Source organism: Nerophis lumbriciformis, linkage group LG12 (genome assembly GCF_033978685.3).
Source record: "Nerophis lumbriciformis linkage group LG12, RoL_Nlum_v2.1, whole genome shotgun sequence".
Classification (NCBI taxonomy): Eukaryota; Metazoa; Chordata; class Actinopteri; order Syngnathiformes; family Syngnathidae; genus Nerophis; species Nerophis lumbriciformis.
In genome coordinates, this window is record NC_084559.2 from 29,034,646 (window position 1) to 29,040,645 (window position 6,000).

General features: G+C 41.8%; 1 protein-coding gene across 1 annotated transcript in view; it reads left to right on the plus strand.

Annotated features, from left to right (window-relative positions):
* adgra2 (adhesion G protein-coupled receptor A2) overlaps nt 1-6,000 on the plus strand; it is a 143,458-nt gene that overhangs the window by 71,167 nt on the left and 66,291 nt on the right. The window lies entirely within an intron of this gene.

Genomic DNA, 6,000 nt, shown 5'->3' on the forward strand with positions numbered 1-6,000 from the left:
TTTTTGCTCTTGAGGATGAACCTAGCGGTCATTCCCATAATATCAATTAGTAATCAGTAGATAAAAAAAGGGTCTGATTTGCCAAAGGTTTGCGTGTACTAAAACACGTGCAAACTTGATAGCACACGCCAAGCTGATCTAAGCCTGTGCAAAATGGATTGTGTCTCTTAACTGAGCAGAATAAAGCGTGCAATCCATTTTGCGTCTCCGTCTTCATTATTATGCAACATATACAGTCGCGATCAAAAGTTTACATGCACTTGTAAAGAACATAATGTCATGGCTGTCTTGAGTTTCCAATAATTTCGACAACTCTTATTTTTTCGTGATAGAGTGATTGGAGCACATACTTGTTGGTCACCAAAAACATTCATGAAGTTTGGTTCTTTTATGAATTTATTATGGATCTACTGAAAATGTGGCCAAATCTGCTGGGTCAAAAGTATACATACAGCAATGTTAATATTTGGTTACATGTCCCTTGGCAAGTTTCACTGCAATAAGGCGCTTTTGGTAGCCATCCACAAGCTTCTGGTTGAATTTTTGACCATTCCTCTTAACAAAATTGGTGCAGTTCAGGTAAATTTGTTGTTTTTCTGACATGGACTTGTTTTTTTCAGCATTGTCCACACGTTCTAGACGGGACTTTGGGAAGGCCATTCTAAAACCTTAATTCTAGCCTGATTTAGCCATTCCTTTACCACTTTTGACGTGTGTTTGGGGTCATTGTCCTGTTGGAACACCCAACTGCGCCCAAGACCCAACCTCCAGGCTGATGATTTTAGGTTGTCCTGAAGAAGAGCTTGACGGCAGGCATGGTGTTCTTGAGATTAAAGTTCTCACCTTTTCTCCTCCAAACATATTGCTGGGTATTGTGCCCAAACAGCTCAATTTTTGTTTCATCTGACCACAGAACTTTCCTCCAAAAGGTCTTATCTTTGTCCATGTGATGAAACAAAGATAAAATAAAAATTGAGCTGTTTGGCCACAATACACCGTTTGGAGGAGAAAAGATGAGGCCTTTAATCCCAGGAACACCAACGCCTACCGTCAAGCATGGTGGTGGTAGTATTATGCTCTGGGCCTGTTTTGCTGCCAATTGAACTGGTGTTTTACACAGAGTAAATGGGACAATGAAAAAGGAGGATTACCTCCAAATTCTTCAGGACAACCTAAAATCATCAGCCGGAGGTTGGGTCTTGGGCACAGTTGGGTGTTCCAACAGGACAATGACCCCAAACACATGCAAAAGTGGTAAAGGAATGGCTAAATCAGGCTAGAATTAAGGTGTTAGAATGGCCTTCCCAAAGTCCTGACTTAAACGTGCGAACAATGATGAAGAAACAAGTCCATGTCAGAAAACCAACAACTTTAGCTGAACTGTTTTGTCAAGAGTAGTGGTCATAAATTCAACCAGAAGCTTGTAGATGGCTACCAAAAGCGCCTTATTGCAGTGAAACTTGCCAAGGGACATGTAACCAAATATTAACATTGCTGTATGTATATTTTTGACCCAGCAGATTTGGTCACATTTATTATAAATAAATAGTAAATTGTTAAAGGACCCAAACTTCATGAATGTTTTTTGTGACCATCAAGCATGTGCTCCAATCACTCGATCACAAAAAAATAAGAGTTGTAAAAATTATTGGAAACTCAAGACAGCCATGACATTATCTGCTTTACAAGTGTATGTAAACTTTTGATCGCGACTATGCTGACCGTCAAAGCGCCCATGATACTAGGGAGTAGTGTTGTCCCGATACCAATATTTTGGTACCGGTACAACAAAATTGTGTGCACTTTTAGTGGGCGTTTTGCATGTGATCTACCAAGACTGCATGTGCAATTGAAAAGTGGTGCAGAACCACTTACTGAAATTAGGATTTTGTAAGGAGGCACTCGAACATTTACTGCACATTCATGTTATCATGTTCCTATCTGTCGTGTCTGCCATGTTTTCAAAGATGCAGCAGACATATACCACTTTTTGAGGCATTTTAGAAGCAGTCCTCTAGTGCATCTACATTGAAACCACAATATACATAATGCAATAAGTGGTTTTCACATAGAAAATATGGTCATAATTAATTTTCGGAAAAACTAACGTAATTTAAAAAAAAACGCCAGTAGACACAAAAAACGCATCAATTTGATTAGTTTTAATCAGCCCCTTAAGTCATCCAGCAAATGTAAAATTCTAACATGCTGTTGTCGATTAGACCATGTCTGATACTTTTATTTTCGACAGTCCATATATGTTGACAGGCACACATAGGACGGAGCTGCTGTGCAATCGCCTCCTCTCTCACAGCCGTGTGTATGTAAGTGTGTCAGTTTGCACGTACTTTTCAGACCATAAAGACGCAAAATAGCGCTCGCAGCTGAGTTTTATTCTTGATAAATCAAACTGCGAGTGCAGTTTATTATATTTACATCTTCTTCTCCCAGTATTGTGGGCGTTCTGATGATCAGCATGTATTGTTCATAGTAACGCCAGGGGTCCCAATTGCAGCCCATGAGACATTATTTTGCGGCCCCCACCTTAATATGAAAGTTTAATGTTAGTGCGGCCCACGAGTTTTAAATGAATGGCACTTGACAGCGTTGTGTGCTGAGCTGAAGGAATCTACCAATCACGGTGTGGTGTATGGCTCTCGACAATATTGAGGGCATGCTGTGATGGCACTGCCTTCAGTGTCCTCTTGAACCTGTCATCGCGCCGTCTTTTTCTCCATACAAACAGCAAGCCGGCCCAGCCACATGTTGTATGCGGCTTCTGCAGGCAGACACAAGTGACTGCAAGACATACTTGAGCAACAGCCATACAGGTCACACTGAGGGTGGTCTTATAAACAACTTTAACACTGTTACAAATATGCGCCACACTGTGAACCCACACCAAACAAGAATGACAAACACATTTCGGGAGAACATCCGCACCGCACCGTAACACAACATAAACACAACAGAACAAATACCCAGAATCCTTTGCAGCCCTAACTATTCCGGGCTACAAAAACACCCCCGCTACCCCCAACCCCGCCCACATCAAACCCCCCACACACACCCCTAACCCCCCCCCCCCCCCCCCCATCCCCTCCATCTCCCGAATTCGGAGGTCTCAAGGTTGGCAAGTATGCATTGACGTCACTTGCGTGATGCAAGCAGAGAAACATTTTGCCGCTATTCCACGACACCCGCACACACTCTTCCTCCCTCCCTACCTGCCTCCCTCGCTCGCCCGCCTGCTCTCTCCCGCCCCCGGCGCCGCTGTAAACAGTTCGGGCGAGGAAAATGAGCGGTCCGGTAGCTTCCAAAGCACTCCGCCGAAGGACCGAGTGACTATACAAAACTGTGGTGCACTGGACCCCAGCGCTGATACTCGGACAGAGAGTCGTTGGGCAAATCGGACGTGTAACACGTTAGTCGTGATGTTAGCCCGTTCGGGGCTAATTGTGCTACCGTAACTGTAAACTCCACGGCGATTATTCTCCGTGCGTCGGCTAAATACAAATATATTCCACAACCCCAAACATGTCTTTTTCAAAGCCGGCAGTGAAGAGAAAGGTTAGTGATGAGCGAAGACAATTCCAGGAAAAGTGGGAGATGCAATATTTCTTTGTTGAGCACATGGGGAACCCCGACGTGTCTTATTTGCACAGAGAAAGTTGCGGTGCACAAGGAATTCAATTTGAAACGTCATTATACAACTAGACATGCTGAGGAGTATGCAAAATACCAGGGGGATGAGAGAGTGAACCTGGTTACAATTTTTAAAAGCAGTCTACTGAGGCAACAAGATTTCTTCAAGAAAGCAACCGAAAAGAGCGATGCTAAGCTAGCTACACGGTGAGTATAAAAAATATTTTCTTGCGACCCAGCCTCACCCAGTTTCTGCATCCAGTGGCCCCCAGGTAAATTGAGTTTGAGACCCCTGCGCTAAATGGATTGCACTCCTTATTCTGCTCCCTCAACAGACGTAATCCTTTGTGCGCACGTTTGGTAGCTCAACTTTTCGTGTGCTATTTAGTTGGCACATGTTTTAGTACATGCAAACCTTTAGTAAATCAGGCCCTTACCACACAATATTAAAAATGATTTCCAGTCTTCTGTAGGCGACGTCATCTAGGCTGATGCAGGACCAGCCCACATTTTGGAGCTAAAAGTTGGCGTTTCCAAAATGTGCTGAAACTCGTTAGAAAACAATCCTAAAATCACTACTGTGTTTGATCTGGGGGGAAATTCTACCTGTAGATATAATTTTTAGGTCCAGAACCATGAAAATGGTGCCTATGTTGTCAGCATTACAGGGGCTCTTTAATTTACATTTTCTATGACGCTTGTCATTAAAGTTGTTAGTGAGCTGAAGCTTATCCCAGCTGAATGAAGGTGCATCTCTAGGGCATATATAGCCTCCCAAAAGTGGAAAAAAATAAGTGAACCATAGTATATATCAAAATGTGAAAACTTGACTAAAACTGTGAAATTCTGGCCAGTGCTTCTGTTGATTGAGACTTTTATTAGTAGATTGCACAGTACAGTACATATTCCGTACAATTGACCACTAAATGGTAACACCCGAATAAGCTTTTCAACTTGTTTAAGTTGGGGTCCACGTAAATCAATTCATGGTGATGAATGAATGATTGTCGCACAAGTGTAAAAAGAAGCGAATCCCCGTGAAATGTAAAACAAACAAACCCTAGTTTAACTTTGGTAATAAGTGATGATATCTGTTTCCTTAGGGTAACATCGGCTCTTCTTCTCGTATTATTGTATTTTTCTCTTAACACCCCTGGTTGAGGCTGGTCTTTATTTTGTGGGAATAAGTATTGCAAAAAGCCACAAAAAGCTAAAGAAAAAGAGAACCACATGTGCAGGGTTAATCTTTTGATGCTCCCCCAACTGAGGTCTTGTGGAGGACATCGCAGCTCTCAAATGCCAACATTTAAAATTTAGAGGCCTGTTTTCCGATAATTTCGACTCGCTATTATCGTCTTAAATTCTTTCTTGCAAGGCTCCAACATGAACACTTTCTGAGGTTCCCAAAAGAACCCTTTACCCGATATAGTGTTAGATGACAGTGCTATTCAAAACTCATCATTATCTCTTTAGCAGGTGTTGCTAATGTTTACCAGGCATGTCCCGTCAAGTCCCTCTGCAGCCAGCTCTTTATCTAATAGATGGTTTTCCCCCAAAAGACTGAATTTACCGAGGGAGCCTTTAAAGCGGGGGTGTCAAACTTATTTTAGATCGGGGGCCACATGGAGAAAAATCTACTCCCAAGTGGGACGAACTGGTAAAATCACTGCATGATAACTTAAGAGTAAAGACAACCTCAGATTGTTTTCTTTGTTTAAAAATAGAACAAGCATATTCTGAAATTGTACAAATCATAATGTTGTTGTTGTTTTTTTTACACTTACATGTTGCAGTTAATAGTATTCTATCTTTATTTGTCGTTATTTATACTTTCTGAATAAATGATGTGATAATGTTCATCAGTCAACTCATTGGTGTTCATTTTCAATCTATCAAGATAAAAAAAGAATATCAAAATCAAAATGCAGGATGTTATTTATGTAGTTTGATCATTTTCCTCAACTGGTGCACTAACAACATGTGGTTTATTTTGCACATATGTAGCATCATCTACAAAGATACAAAGAATTGCTATTGTGACATCTAGTGGACACATTTACAACAGCAGTTTTTTTCATTCAAACATTTCGGCTCATTTTTATACTTAGCAAACTCATTCCGCGGGCCGGATAACACCTGTCCGCGGGCCGGATCCGTATGTTTGACACCCCTGCTTTAAAGCATCCTGGTATAGCAGACAACACACGTGCTCCCTCAGACTGTCGTTTTGCAGGCAGGCTTTGTTTGTCTACAATGAAGGAATATTAGTCCCACATGCCTCTCATCTCCGCCACCCATCACAGCAGACTTCTGGAAAAATGCAGAAAGGGAAAAAATGCAATTTGCTGTAATTAT